Below are 16,377 nucleotides of genomic sequence, written 5' to 3'. Positions count from 1 at the left end.
TCTGTCATGGTGTGGTTTTGTCCTTGTTGGTAGTCATACTGGTTTAGGCTTGATGTGTAATTCGTGTTGGTCATACATAGCGCAGTGCTGAGAAATGTTTCCCTGTGGTGTGGAAGCAGATTCCTCCTGTACTCATTGTTGCACCTGTGAAATGGAATAAATAATACTTCTTTGAAGTAGCTTTTAAAATCCCTAGGTTTCCAGAGCGTCCTGTTACACGTTCAGAATGAGTTCCCATCAGAAGGGATGTTTGTAGGAGTTGTGGTGTCTAGGTCATAGAGGATAAGCAGCAGCCAATTAAGAAATGCTGCTAATGAGAGGAGGAACACACGAATGCCTGACACTGCTGGGATCATGAAAGTCTCTTGCTTACCCTCACGAGCAGCCAAAGGATATAATCTCATTAATAAACTTATCAAGCTGCATTTCAAGATTGATTGGGCTGCCTGCCCCACTGCATCTGGAAGCCATCCAGAGCCAGGCATGGCCAGGGACCACCTTGCTCCAGCTTGAAGCTGTTCATAGCCAGCTGATTCTCATTTGTTCTTGTGCCAATGGTGTCCTCGAGCTTAAATCACTCATTCTGTGATGCAGACAGCAATCTCATCCCCTATGAGCTGTGCGGGTCCAACACAAGCAGCTCACTCTGTCCGCTTGTCTCAGAGGGGCTGGTCATTCCCCTCCTGCTCCTGGCAGCTTGCTGCTCTGATGGACTCTGTTCAGTGTGTCCTTCCTGGATGTGAGCTCCCAGATGGGACACAGCATCTCGGAGGCAGGGCATCCTGCTGATACCTGTGTAACCTTATATCTTCTTCAGATATACCAGAAATGCTTTGCTCTGCAGCATTCTCTAGAGTGGTGTTGCCCTTGAAGCTGTGCGGTGCTGATGTTCTGGCTCCCTCCTGGCCATCAGCACCGGCTGGGTCGCTCAGTGATGGGTGTGTGATGCTGGTCATCTTACTTCTGATGCCTTGTGCTTGGAGAAACAGGGACGGGTTGATCCCAGCCCGTCTGCAGAGAGTCGTGAAATTTCTAGTGGGACCAACCTTAACTAAAACTGACCTTCGCCCAACTCCGGCACCAAGCCCCAAGCTTGGTGTCTTTGCAGGAAAGTGTGCAGTACTTAGAAGGAGCATCAGTGAAAGCTGTTTATTTTTCATGGCTGAGTCTTTACCAGGATTGTTTGGCAATATGAGGTATAAAAAGCACAAGAAATGCGATGACATACTTATTTTTGATTAGAATTGTGGCAGTAATGACTTCTTAGTCATCTTCTTAGATCCAGCTGTAATTCTGTGATGGTTTTGTTCATAATAGGCTTTCTGCTAAGACTGAATTTCTACTTCCAGTTTTCGGCAGATTTTGGGTGCTTCAGTGCTTTGTTTAAAATATTTGCATCTTTTCAAATGGGAGGTCACAGGAGCTGAAGTGAAACACCAAAGCTTTTAGACGGTGCCATGGTTCAGCTAGCTTTCAAGAGGTCCTCCTCTGCACTGTGGCTTTATTCTAACTCCAGCTACTCATGCAACGAAGGCGGGACAAGACCCTGTTGTAGATGGACAAAGATGCTTTTTGCAGTAGTGCAGTCTGAAGTAGATGTGTGCTCTACTGTAAATAAGGGCTTTATCTCTGGGAGAGGTTTATCTATCCAGTTGTACTTGTGGTGGTCATAATTTGAGGTCCATTTCCCTGGCTGGCCCTTAAGAACAAACCATCGGTGCAGAACAGATGCTGACAGGGCCCTTGCTTTCTGTGTTTCATTTCATCTGTGTGGAAGGGAAGGGGGAAAAAAAGAGAAAAGGCAGCAAAAACAAAAGCATAATTTCTGCTGCAGCTGTTTGAAACAATAAATGAACCACGGTGTGATATTGTGTTTTGTTTTATTTTTCCCTGCATTTCGTCATCCAGCTTTTATTATTTCTCAGTCTTGGCAGTGGGAAGGACCATTCTCAAGACCTGGTGCTTTGCCTCGGTGACTCACCGAAACCAGACATACTCCCATTTACTAGAGAGCAGAACCTGCTTGTGCTCGCCGCTTCCCAGGACGCTGGGTGGCTCTGCCTTTGTGAAGGGCTGTCAGTACAACATGATCGTGGGAACTCACCTCTGTAGAGCCAGTACCTGAGCTACCAAATGGGGGAGTTGCTACGTAGGATGCTATGGAGCCACAGTGATCTAATACACAAGGTTTTGACTTGCAGGAGGTTCATCTGGGGTGGCTGAAAACTTGCAGAACCACACCACTTCTTTTGAAGTTTCATTTGGAACACATGAAAATGGAGACCACCACATGAAGAAGCTCAGGCATTGTCATGCCTTGTAACCCAGCACATTAAAGTCACCTGAAATAGGTTCCTGTTGGTGCTTTGTGCACTCATGTAGGAGTAGAGGTGAAGTAGACAGTGGTGGGTAGCAGATGCCTGAGCTGTCTCATTTTGACTCACCTGGGCTGGGGAGTCAGCACCCTCCTTTACTACCAGACATGAATTTATACCCTGGTGAGATTCAGAATAGGTCAGGTGGGGCAAAAACTCAAGAAGAAAGCTATCTGAGAGAAATCAATCAGTCAATCAATCTCTACATGGAAATACATGGCTGATTTAAGCAGTGACCCTGTGGTTAAATGGACCTCTAGGGGTTGTGGCAGGTGGTGTCCCAGCAGTGGAACCACTGTGGTGGATGTTGTCAGGTGTCAGCTGTCTGCTCTGCTTCCTGGAGGCCACTGCACTTGCCATGGGTAGCAGGAGGGGAACCGTGTCGGCTGCTCAGCTGAGACTGGTAGCAGCTGAGGAATTGGTTTAAACTGTTGATTTGGGCTGCAGAATGCAGCAAGTTTTTTGTGCGTGCTGGTGATGGGTGCTGGTGGGAGCGTCCTCTCGTGCCTGTGTGAGTCTGCTCTCCAAAACATCTCAGGTTGAAGAACCAGCTGCCGAGCAAGAATAGTGGTTGGTTTTGATCCCACCTGGTGATTCCTGTTTCACCATGTTTAAAAGCCATCCCTGTCACTGGAAGCCTCATCACATGGTTTCCGGAGGGTTCACTTTCTTCAGAGTTATTCCTGGTTCTTTTAGATATGCAGAGCTGTGATCTTTGCGTATTAGGGCCTAATGTGCTTTAGGGCATCCTGATGAATGAGACTTCGTTAATGCAACTGAACCACTTAAAATAACATACAATGAACTACTGCAGGCTTCTGGGTTGTGCGCATCCATGGGGATGCTTGAGGGCTTGGGTTTAGAAGACAGTTTCAGACAGATCCCTTTCTGGGGTGGCAGGAAGTGGTGACGTTAAGGCATTTGAGGATCACAAGGTCCCTCATCCCCTCGTGTTCCACAAATAGGGCTATTTATGTCACTCCGTTCCACCGTGTTAGGGTCGGAGAACAGATTCTCACCATCCCTCCCAGTCCCATGTGTGGTCTTCAGTGGCTTTACGCCATTGTGAACACTCATGAGAAGACAGGAAGTTTGGTTGTCCTCGTATTGGCTTGGGTGCATTTATGCAGATCTCTACCAACATGACTTTTGGTTCAAGGAAAACCATCAATTTCGCACATTTTGGGGCCCTGACTGGTGGTGGTGCAGGTACACGAACTGCATGTAGAACCATGCAGCAGCTGTGCACGTTCCCCAACCTAGCTGAGAGCCCACAGACTTCCTCAAATAAAGTTAAAATGTGCCTAGAGTTGCTGCAGATAGTTGCTGCAAGCCCTTTGTATCCAGATTGAATAGCCACATGGCAGCTCTGAGAAAATGAACCCCTGAGAGAGCAAGGTCTTACACAGATTTGACTTGTGTCAGTGACAGTAACAGTTATCAGCTGAACTGGGCCTTGTCAGCTCAAGGCCAGAACTTTGGTGTAGGTGTGGAAAGAGCAGGCTGGCTTTGGCATGTCTGGATATCTACATGATACTTTCCTGGTGGTACGTGGTGGGAAAGCCCGCATCTGCTGTGAAATGAACCCTGCTTTCCTTGGAAAAGTACTTACCGAGATAGCGATGATAGACAAGTCTTTCTTGATAAATGTGACTTCACAGATCATGTTTTTAGCCTCATGGAAAAAAATGGAAAAGGTATCTAACATGTTGAACTATTTAAAGGACAGGTCTGGAGGTTTGAAGGTAATGCATTCTAAAAATAAACGTTAAGATTGATTCTTGAGCTTGGGGCAGGTTATTTCAAGACCAAAATCAAGGCCAAGGCACTCCAGTATAGGTTTCCAAGTCGTGTTTATTGGCTTTGTTAATCCATGTTGCTTTTGAGGTAGGATAAAATTGGTAATATCTACCAGGATCTTTCCACTTTCTTCCTGAAAACACATTCCTAAGGAGTCCTGATTCTTCTGCCAGTCTTATGTTCGCAGCCCTCTTGCTGTGTTGTGTGAGGCCCTTTTCTTTTGATAGATCAGTTTAACCATCAGGAAAAAAAAAAATGGTGCTTTTTTTTTTTTTTAACAATCAAGACTGTGGTAACATATTTTTGGTTGGTGATGTGTATATAGTGACAGCCTGTGGATGACTTGAAAGGGGTATAGAAGAACGTAAAGGCAGATAGCTAAATAAATAAATAATTAGTCCTTATGGATGTGAATCCAGATAAGCAAAACAAAAGTGTAGGAACTAACAGCTGATATAGAATTGCAGAATACCAGGCTGGAAGGGACCTCAAGGATCATCTGGTCCCACCGTTCTTAGCAAAATTGCAGTCTAGACAAAGTGGCCCAGCACCCTTTCCAGCTGAATCTTAAAAGTGTCCAACATAACTTCTTACTGGGTTCTCTGATGTCTCACTGGCTGACTGCAGCACTTTGATAGCTCAAAGGTCCATCCTGCTGGATGATGGAGCTAAAATGAGCACAACAGCTTAGCTGGAATAAGGACTTTTCTGCCCAGGTAGAGTGACCCTTGCAGTGCCCGTGATTCCCAGGATGCTGTGTGTGGGAGCCGGAGGAGCTGGATACTGGGGAGGATGTGGAGAAGAGTGAAGCCGAGTTATGTCCAGGCATGAACAGTCTGGTCCTGCATGGGAAGCAGTGAGAATGTTTTTATGGAGCCAACATCAAATGAGGATGTAAACATCCCCTTGCTGGTAGCTTCTGGCACCTTCCTCTGGGGCTGGTGCATTTCTGATAGGTTTTTCCTTTTTGAGTCTGCTAAGTTGGATTTCCCAGATCCAGACTGAGAGAGTTGGGGTTGTTCAGCCTGAAGAAGGCTCCAGGGAGACCTTATTGCAGCCTTTTGGTACTTAAAAGGAGCCTGTAAGGAAGATGGGGACAGACTTCAGCAGGGCCTGTTCTGATAGAACAAGGGCCAATGTTTTTAAACTAAAGGAGGGGAGATTCAGACTACACAGGAGGAAGAAATTTTTTACAGTGAGGGTGGTGAAAACCTGGCCCAGGTTGCCCAGAGAGGTGGTAGATGCCCCATCCCTGGAGACATCTCAGGCCAGGCTGGATGGGGCTCTGAGCAACCTGATCTGGGTGAAGATGTCCCTGCTCATGGCAGGGGGCATGGACTGGATGAGCTTTGAAGGTCCCTTCCAACCCAAACTGTTCTATGATTCTGTTCTATGATTCTGTGATTCTCTGTTGCTGGCTTTCAGATCCTGAGTCCATCACACGTTGCTGCCAGGTCAGAGAGCTGGGGGGATGGAGCTAGAAAATCCATCGGGGCTTTTCAGTGTGCCATTGATGTTCTTGCTGTGCTGTTCCCTGGTGACCGTTTTTGGGAAGGGGACATCAGTCTGCTGCTTGAAGATGCTGAGGCTTTTGCTTACACCGTGGTGTGGGGGCAGCCTCTGCGGAGGGATGGAGGGGGTTGAGCCCTGGCGGGAGCTGCTAGGGATGGGAAGGGGCTCGGGAAGAGTCTTCCTTTTCCTGTGAGAGCGTGTTCTGATCCCTGTGACCCAGGGGACAGCTTTGGGCATGGATTCCCCCCCTGCCACCTGATAGTGGGACCTACTGGAGCAAGCAGCCGTGACGGGGCTTGTTTTTCCAAGATAATCTTTTATTGGGAAAGCGGCTGGGCAGATGTAGGTGAAAGGTGATGCTGGCACGCTGCTGGAGCAGGTCGGCCACCACTTTCCTGGCTGCATCCTCGGCTTTTTATAGCCTTGCTGCATCACACCCCAGCTGCCACCCCGTCCGGGGTCACGGGGCAGTGGTGGGACGGTGCCGGCCGCGGGAGCACACGTTGGGGCTGAGAACGTCACAGCGTCAGGTTTCCTGGGTTACATCAGCCACAAACGTGTCTGATCCCATAGCCTGACTCCCAAATAAGCAGTGTTGGATGGGTCAGGGGAGGGCAGGAGGTGTCATCTTCTTCAGAAAAAATTGAACTGGTTTAACCTCCTATAATTATTTTTTTTCTGTTTGTTAGCCCTCAATCATGAAGTTCAGTTGTTAATATGCCACTTACTATCATATTGATACGTTTTAAGTGTTCCCTCCTTCCTTCTCTTCTTTTTCTTTAACCTTTGGAGTTTCCTTCACCAAATATATCCCACAGTATGATTATGTACCATGTGTGTATCAGCTTTGCATTTACTGTCTCAAGTAAATGAGGACAGTGGTCTGGAAAGGCCACCGACTTCTGCTCCAGCATCATCCCCAAGAGAAATGAGTTCAGCCTAGGAAGGAGATTGGCAAAGGGAGTATCTTGATGAGCAGTCTTCAGAAGGAAGTTATTTCAGATATTTCAGCCAAATAGCCCTGAGGATTTATGGATTTGGGCTAACATGGCTTCACTTAAAGAAGGATGGTATCACCTGCAATAATCTCTCCTTTCTTGGTGATAAAGGATGGACATCTACATGAGAACAGGTCTTCTGTTCCCATACCTTTATCCCTGGTGCAGATTATGACCATGAGAGAGAAATTCTGACTCCATTGAAATTAATGGAGATGCTGAAGTAGAACTGTTTGCTCTCAGCAAGGGTAAGTCAGATGCTTAAGAAAGGCTGAGCAGCTCTTGGGCAGGAGGGGAGCCAAGCTCAGAGCACAGGCTGGGCACAGCTTGGGTGCTTCAGGTGCATGGTGACAGATGGGTCTGCTTTTGCTGGTAATGTATTTGCACAGCAGGTGAAAGACGTCCCTGACTTCACATGTAGGTCTGGTAGACACTGTAGGTTGGGTAGGCAGGCTGGTGTGCCTTTCTCCCCATGCGAAGCCATGGATGCGATTCATGGTCAGTGCTGCAGGAGCAGCTGTGGAGGCTCCAGGCATTTTCCCTTCCCGTCCAGTGTGCTCAAGTGGATCTTTAAACAGCTTCATCTGACCCTACCTTTTCTTCTTTTCTTTCCTTTTTTATTTCTCCTTGGAGCAAACCAAAGAGCGCTCACCTGCATTGCTCTCCTGGCTTGGCAGCCCAGGCAGTGCTTCCAGTAACGGGGTCATGGCAAAGAGCAGAGCGGGCAGTAGTGTCTACCAGGAGATGTGTTGACAGAGTGGACCCTGCACGGCAGCATCGTCCCTGCAAAAGAAAAGGGGCCTTTTGGACTGCGAGTTCTGTTGAGATACATGCAGCAGGCCTTGTATGTAAATATAGTATTTAACTGCATTCATGTACAGCAAAGGGTATGTGGCTAGGAATTCCTTTGATGCCTTTAAATGTTAATATAGTAACAAAATAATCCTGTTTTCAGGATTTTTTTCTCTTATTTTTCTTGTCATTGTAGTCTGAACACCAACATGTGGCATTCATTTCAGAAGCAGCATGCTCGCTCTTCAGAAAGCCTGGATGTGAAATGTTTAAGAGCCTGGACATGACTAAAAGAAAAATATTATTAGCAATAAATGGGTGAGAAGACGTGCAGTGCATCACTAGTCTTGGAGTAAAATTTAGAAAAAAATCTCCTCTTTGGGTTGTGGGAAGGTTAGACATCAAAATGATGGGGGTGCCGACCTGGGGAGGTCACCCATCCACACAGCTGAGCTGGCCCTGAGCGCTGCCCTGTCTGTGTATGGCGCAGAGTTTGTGGGAGGCAGAGCCGGAGTGAGGAGCAAACAGCCGGTTCCCTGCAGCTCCCTGCCACTATTAGGCTGTGTGTTTATTTGTGAAACAGAGAAGGTTATGCAGGAGTCAGGTGTGTTTTCAGAGGTCTTGTCTTTTTGTGCTTCTGTTTTTTTAATTCTTGTTGTGGCTGCAATAACCTTAAAGGATGGAGGCAATGTAGGTGAAAGCAGAGGGATGGGAACGGGGACTTGGTAGCACTGACTTGGTTTGGGCGAGGAGGATTAAAGCCGTGGTGCATGGTAGGCACTGGTCTACAGGTACGAGACAGTGAGCAGGGGCTGGGGCAGGTAGAGATGGAGTCCAGTCCTCGATGGGAGTCTGTGCATCAGCAAGAAAGGGGCTTACTCTTGGATATCAGCAGAAAAACGAGTCCTGGCCTGTAAATTTGTAATATAACTATATGATGCAATAAAACTTTTCCATGCTGGATTTAGTTAAACGAATGCAATGTCTATGTTTGGATGAAGCCTAATCCTAGACTGTTATGAAATCTTTCCTAATAATAATATTATTTTCTTTCACCTCAAGAAGGTCCTGAGCTCGTGCCCATTGACTTCACTGAGCTACACATTAAAGCTGCCTATAACAGCAGGCAGTCTTTTATTTGGATTTGCCAGCTAAAATGGGTAAAATTATTCCATGGGCTTCAGCTTAATGGCAAACACTTTCTGTTATTATTTACAGAATATTGCACATGTGCCCTTAATAAGTGGGAGCTTTAAAAAAAGTAACAGGAAGACAGAGCCTAATCTGCCAAAATATCTCTGCACTGCTATTCCCAGAGGTGTTGTTTTGGAATCTTCACCTCGGTTGCCTTTGTGGAGCCGGGTGCCAGCCCCGAGCATGTGGGGATGCTCGGACCTCCAGCCAAGTGTGACAGTGCGCAGGGAAAGTCATTACCATGGGCTCCCGTCTGGTTCTCGGAGGACGAGGCAAACACTGAGAATTCAGCTTTAAAAGGAGCCAAATATTAAGCTTGAAATGCATCAGCTGTGCGAGAGGTGATTTACACTCATTAAAAAATGGCTTTTTCCTTCTTCGCCCTTATTACCCCCTTGCTGCTTCTCAACTAGCGTTGGGCTGGTTTGCTTTACCCACTGAAAAACCCTCCCAGCAAAGAGCAGTGGGTGGTTTCCCTTGGGATTAATGAGTTGAACTGGTCCAGAATAGCACAGAGAAGAGCAGGGGGTCAGAAATGTCCTCTTTTGGCCTTGTTGGACCAACAAATCAGTTCACTGTTTGCAGGGCCAGAGCTGCATTGGTTTGATGCTGCAGCGCTGAAACTTCACCAGCACTGGGGTCTTCTGCTGAGTATTTGTCCCACTGGTTCTTTCAGAGGACCAACCCCACCATCCCAACTCCAGTGGGTGCCACGTCTCTACCTTCTTGGACTTTAAGCAGTGGCGGTATGGATGGTTTAACAGGGAGAACTGCAAATCCAGTTCGGTTGAGGGATTTCAGAAGGCGGTGGTGGTTTGATGAAAGCAAATGTCAGCTGTGAAGGAGATGCCTTGAGTTGGTTGGTTGTGCGTTTGAAAAGTAAAGGCCTGGTGCCTTTGTTTTCTGTAGGTTTTTTTTGTGTTCTGTTTTTTTTTTTTTTTTTAATAGGATCTAACTAATCTTGTTGTTAGCCACTTTCATAGTTTTAGCACAACTCCTTTGCTCCTGGAGTAGCCTAGTCTTGTGAGAATTTCAGCATTTGTTTGACTATAAAGCATAATTTTAGCCTTCGTGTTGACAGTCTAGATCCTGAAGGCTTAAAGAATAGATCTAAGGTGAAGAACAAAAATGTAACGAGCAGGAGGATTGTTTTTCTAGTGTTTTTTTTTTTCCTTTTATTGTATGCTCGTAACTAATGCTGTAGAGTAAAAATCATAAATAAAAAGTAGCAAAAAGCGACCGCAAGATTCAGACTGAGCCGCGCTCTAGGAAACTGGGATGGTTCATGGTGACCAAGCCAAGCGTGGGAAGCCACAGTTCATTTTGGCCAAGGCACAAGTGAGTTTTGCTGGAAAGTTTCCCAGTTTCCCGCGAATCCTGCAGTGATGCCTAGCGGGGGAGCCCGGCACCGGGCTGCGCATCGGGATGCAGCTGAGCATCCCTGGAGATGAAGCAACCATTCCAACTCGTACCTGTGAGAGCTCTTGCAGGTCTTCAGGGCTAGACATGGGCTGGTGGGAGAGCTGATGGTTTCCTTGCTGCCACGTGCCTGCGTATGGGACCCAAGGAAAGAAAGAGGTTCTTATTTGAGCCTACAGGCGGCACGGGAGGTGAAATGGTGCCCATTTGGGTGTGAACAATGTGATGGAAATGTAGGTGTAAGCCAGCTTCCAGGGGACGGGTACGTATCAACTGAGAGTTCTCTTGTAAGGAATTAAAATAATTAAATTTTAAAAAAGAAGAAAAAAGTACACTAATTGGGCTCCCACTCATAGAATCATTTTGGTTGGAAGAGACCCTCAGGATCATTGAGTCCAGCCATAACCTAAACTAACTCTGACACTAAACCATATCCCTAAGAACCTCGTCTAAATGCCTTTTAAACACCTCCAGGGATGGTGACTCCACCACTTCCCTGGGCAGCCTGTTCCAGTGCCTGACAACCCATTCTGTGAAGAATTTTTTCCTGATATCCAATCTAAACCTCCACTGGTGCAGCCTGAGGCTGTTTCCACTTGTCCTACTACTTGTTACTTGAAAGAAGAGACCAACTCCCTCCATGCTACAGCCTCCTGTCAGGTAGTTGTAGACTCAACCTCAACCTCCTTTTCTCCAGGCTAAACAGCCCTGCACTCAGGCAGGAGAACCCCAAATAAATGTGAAATACCTTATGTGCTGAAGAGAGAGCTGAAGGAGCTGCGATTGCTCTTGCAGCCTGGCTGGTACCATGTGGGGTTGGTGGGTACCATGTTGGGGTGGTGATGTTGCCCCTCACCTGGCTGATTGATGTGCTTCCCTCCACCCAGGTGGAGGAACCTGCTTTTCATTTCGATGCACAGATCTTGACATTTCTTTTAGTAGTTGAAGTTGATGGAGAGAGATTATTGATTTAAATGAGAAACTGTTCAAAAAGAAAAGCAAGCAAGCAAGTAAAATGGAAGTCTGTTTCCTTCTGCACTTGAAGGGGCACAGCTTATCTCTTCAAACTTAGCCTGGGGGTCAACATTTCTGTAAAACAGCTTTGAAGCCAGAATCTGCAAGTCTGATTTTTCCTGTCATGTGCGTCCCACAGCAGCAAAGTTTGGGAACTGGATCAGCAAAGGGTCCCTCACCCTGCAGTGCCCGGACGGGGCAGCTGGAGGGACAGTGCTGGGGTTCCAGCTCCTCTGGTCTCACCTGCACCCGGCTAAAGTTGTAATTGCAAGACAGGGGCAGTTTGTGCTGGGGTCTTGCACTGCACAGATGTTCTGAAATGAAAGAAGGAAAAAAAGATTGCTAGGGTTTTTTTTTTTTTTTTAAATGGGTCAGCTTGTTATTGAATGACCTGCACCCTTGGAGCATGACTGAGCGGTGAGGTGGATGTTCCTCCTACCCAAGGAGCCTGATGGCATCTCGGAGGGGGCAGAGCCGTTGTCTGAGCTGGAATTGGTTCAGGGCTGAAATGGTCCTTCTTGATAGACTTCGGTTTTCTGTGACCTTTCATTTTTTCCAGGTGAGGCAACTCAGTATCTCTTGAGAATGACACTGATTCATTGCAAAGCATTTTTGTGGAGAGGAGGATGTATGGAATGCTCTTTTCCATGTTAGAGGTGATTTCAATAGCATGAAATAAAATTATTTTTCTTGGTACTGTCGCCTAATAAGTTGGGGAACATTTTTGTCTTGTGTACTATAAAAACGATAGTTAATATTTACCTTACAGTTTGTTCCTTTGGTCTTTTCTATGCAACAGTCTTCATTTGTTAGGAAAGAGTCTCCCCCCGCTTCCCCTTAGGGAACATATTAAAAGTTTTTTTCTCTGAGTATAACTGTGTCAGCTGGTGCAGCTGGAGCATATGGTTATTAAATCTTACTTTGAAAATGGTCCAAGGTGACATTAGGTGCTTAAAATGTCAGATTGTGGGACATTTCCTTAAAATGTTGCTTTTTGTCTTCAAAACAAAAAGGGTTAGAAGAACAGTTTTCCTGGTAAGGCATTTCAGCAGTGTTTTAAATAATGGCCTTGCTTGTGATCCTCATTTGGAAGTATTTTGAGAAGACAAAAAGGCATAGTCAAGACCTGCCTTTTGTGTGAGAACTTGAGCTATAAAAATCCAGCCCCTTGGTCTCCTAGGTGGTGGTTCAGGTTGGTTGGCAGATCCATACTGAGTGTTGGTGAAGTGTCTTGGATGGATGCAAGGGAGGAGGATTTGTGTGATGATACCTTCAATGGAATATTTAGCGTTACATTTTAAGAAGTTCACTTTCTTCTGGAACTGTTAGAAGAGTCAGTAGTTCTTTGAAGCATTTTTCTGTTGCACTTTGTGTTATCAAATGACTCGTCTTTGGGCGAAGCGTAGGTTGGAGTTCCCCATCTACTGGGCAATGCTTATCTTTCTCCTTCAAACATCTTTTTGGTTGGAGTTTGCAGGGAGGGATTGACTTGTAGAATGAAAAATGGTAGGATGAGACATGATAAATGGTTCTTGCCTCCACCTTTTTTTCATAAAATACTCCTTAATACAAACAGTGGGTTGTTCCAGAGGATATCTCAGACTGATGCAAGTTTACCAGCTCTTGGGGGTTAATGAGCAAACTGTAATGGTCTTCTCCTGATCTTCACTGCTAATTGGTTGTGCATGTGTCTTCACCTGGTTGCAGGCTGGTGGACCATCTGTGAAGTGACCTCCCTTCATTAATCATGTCCCAGCCATAGCTGATTTTTCTGATCTAGGAGCAAAGCCCTCGCTCTGGAGACTGCCTGTGATGTGGCTGTTGACCAAGCTTGTGAAGCCCCCCAGTGCAGTCAGGTTACTCCAAGAATTTGGTGTTGCTGAGTGAGGAGGAAAAGGAGCAGCAGCCCTTACATTTTTTTTGGAAGGGGGAAGAATATTTGAAAAATTTTGTTATAAGGACATAAATATCCTGGGCACATGGTAGAAGAGACTGTTACCAGTGTCCTCCCATGACTCCGTAAAGTAAAAAAGTTCATGCTTCTCCAATGATACAAAACACAGGTGCTGTTGTCCTGAAAACCTCTGATTTTGCCACTCTCACTGCTATGCCAGGTTCAGTCTATAGCTCTTTGAAAATTGCGTGCCTAAGAACAGGGAGGTAACAGCCAAGGAGAGGCTTTCGGAGACGGCTTGAGCTGATTCACTGGCCGGATGTTATTGTAGGGGACAGTTTGGGCTTGATCCTGTCCTCTTCCTTCCACCAGCGCTGGTGCTCAACCTGCTTTGGTTCATGAAACCAGAAGAAAACCATTCCCCCCATGGTGGCTGGGCTACCCACTATAGCAATCTGCTGCTTTTTAGCAAATAACACCTACTTAAAATAGGTTGGAGAATTTATAGAAAAGTAGAAAAGTTGTGTGGTTGGGTTTTTTCCTTCCCCTGCTGTTTAACATTGACTTTGATAAGCAGTCTCTGCGCATGGAAATGTTATTCTGCATGGGGATGTAATGAAACATATTGGATGTTCACCCTGTGTTTAGGAGGGGAGTTTGGTGTCGGGGAGCTGGGTGCCTGGTGGATGGAGCAGTGTTGGCCAATACCACTGGTTGCATTCTTGCCCATAATAAAGTCACCTCTGGAGCTTACTACAGCGGGTTGTGAGGTTTAACAGGCCCCTAACTGCACTTAACTCACGTGGCTGGGTTGTAACGAACACGCTGAAGTGGAAAAACAGCCCTTTCCTTAAAACAAAAAACACAGGCACAGAAAACACCCTTTGTTTTTTAAAACTGGCCATTGCACTTGGGACTCTTTAATGGTCAAAATTTAACAGGTGGAACTCCTTATTCCTCTCTCTTTCCCCCTGTATTTCTTAACTAATTAGCAGCGAGTCTCTCTAGCATGTTTAGCGTGGCTATTAATCATCTGGGGGCTCTCCGTAGCAGGACACGTTTTGCTTGCTGCTGTTTTCCTTCAGCTCATGTTGACTTGTTCTTGCTGCTCTTGGAGAGGAGCCGTGGGCTCAGTGCTGCTCTTGTGTTGAGGCTGATGCCTTATTTGCTTGGAGCTGGATGCGTGCTCAGTGCCTCGTGTTTCTTCGTGTGGGTGATTGAACCCTTGTTGTGTACGAGTAACGGAGTTATTCCTCATCAAGGGATGGGAAGGTTGGATGTGTTTTTCAGGGGATGGGGAGGATGGATGTGTTTTCAAGTGCTCGCCCATGACTTGCAGAATCTGGATGTTCTGCAGGGCTTTGGTGCCAACCTACCGCATGACCCTCAGTAAGTTATTTAGGGCAAGACCTAAACTGTTGGTGTTAGGCAATACTCCTAGGCAGTCTGCAAGGAAGACCCTCTGATTTGAGAGGCAAGCAGAAGGCTACTGAGAACCTAGAGTGCAGTGAGCTGGAGGTGGAGGTAGGATCTTCATAGCAGGCAGAGTGCTTAGCATTAATGTACTGGTATATTTTAAGGGCAGAGTCCAAGGAACTGGAAAATTGACTTTTCAGGCATCTTTCCAGGGCACAAGAGTTTGCACTTCATCTGCATCCCAAACTAGGAAGCACTGAGATAAAATCATAGAATGTCCTGAATTGGAAGGGACCCACAAGGATCATCGAGTCCAACTCCTGATAGTATCTTCTCCTTACATCCAGGGATGAAAGGTGCTGAGGATCCTCCATACCATGAAGGAAGCTGCTTAAAATTAACACTAGTCATCTGTCATTGGTTTATCAGTTGTCCCAACCCTTATAACTTGACTAGAAAAGCCCATATGTTTCTGTAAAAACACGTGTGCAAGGTGCTGGTCACTGGGCTCTTCCATAGCCCTTGGGTCCTGCTGTCATCCATCTGGGCTTGAAGGCAGATGATGGGAGTGATGTGAGTGGTGTGGTATATGCGAGACAGGGCGATAAATAAAAAGAGGTAAAGAAGAAGATGACATTTTTACTCACTGGACAGTTAGGACCATTGTCTCTCAGGAGAAGTGGTCAAAGTAGGTATTGACACATCCGTGGTGGAGCCGGGACAAAAAGCCCTGGTGCTGCTCTGGGCACAGCACGACAAGGGGCTGGGTCTACGGGGCAGGTCTAATTTATCTGGTGACAGAGATTTATCTCTGTTTGCATGCTCATATTTTGCAGGTAATTGGTTTATAGAGAAAACCGTTAGCTCAAGGATTTTAGGCACACGTTCTTGCAGGAGAGAAACAGGTTTTACAGGCATTTTGAGTGTCATATAGTCATCAAAGTAGCTGAGGTTCACTGTGTAATTGGTGGGATGGGAGTTATTTTGGGATATTCAAGTCCTTTTCTAAAATGTTTTCATCATCTCAGGGGTTTGGGTCAGACCTTCTCTAGCTTCAGTTCATTTAACAGTGGGGAGGTTAGAGAATATTTATTTTCCTAACTCTCCCCATCCCTGGAAAAAAAAAGTAGAAACAAGAGCAAAGAAATTGAGATTTATTTTTGCATGAATTAGCAGAGTTCAACTGTAACTTCGTCTGCCAGCCTGTCCATAGGCTGCTGCTTGCCTGGTACTGGTTCGCGTTTTGTAGTTAACAAGCCAAACTCATTGCAAAGACACTGGATTTTCACAGGTTACGGTGTCGTCCAGTCCCATTGGTGGCATCACGACCAGGGTCAGCTTGGGTTGCGGTAAGACTGTGTCTTCACTGCAGAAAAGGCAATTTTTGTTGTTTTCCCTAGGGAGGAAGAAGTTTTGATTCAAAGAAGGTTTCATACTTGAGGTGATTTAAACATCATCAAAGTCAGTGAAATTTTATTTAGAATAAACACATGATTCTCTTAATCAACCATTTAAAAAGAACATCTGAGGAAAAATAATGAGGTTTTGTACATGTGCTTATTCACTTTTTTTTTTTATATCTGATGACATTTCCTCTGTTTGAGGAGAGATAGGACTTTATTGACACAATTAGCGAAACAAATGATTATCACACCTTTTATTTAACCCTCTGCTATTTGATCTATTTGCTTGCACTTTCATTACTCCTTTGCTTGGTTACATTACACAATGATATCACCTTCCTGTGCTGCCTGAGCTAAAACAAAGGAGAAAAAAAAGTCAAACAAAACAGCCAACCTTTTGGCTCTCAGCGCCTCTCTGCTGTTTTTATTACAGATGAGCTAGAAAGCAATGTTGGGCGAAGAGTTATTTGAGTTTCCTTTCAGTGCTTGCTTGGCATTATTTCCGGGACTGGCAGTCGCCTGTGTTTGTGCGACAGTTTTCATATGTTAAAATAACAAGC

The 16,377-nt window shown here is 45.8% G+C and overlaps 1 long non-coding RNA gene across 3 annotated transcripts in view; it reads left to right on the top strand.

The window, feature by feature from the left end:
- The window catches only part of LOC309437070, a 73,302-nt gene that overhangs the window by 23,183 nt on the left and 33,742 nt on the right, over positions 1 to 16,377 (top strand). The gene's annotated exons all lie outside the window — the stretch shown is intronic.

The sequence above is a fragment of the Streptopelia decaocto genome, assembly GCF_964273445.1.
Source record: "Streptopelia decaocto genome assembly, chromosome: 2".
Lineage (NCBI taxonomy): Eukaryota > Metazoa > Chordata > Aves > Columbiformes > Columbidae > Streptopelia > Streptopelia decaocto.
The sequence above is the reverse complement of the archived record's forward strand: the minus strand, read 5'-3'. Positions and strand labels throughout refer to the sequence as shown.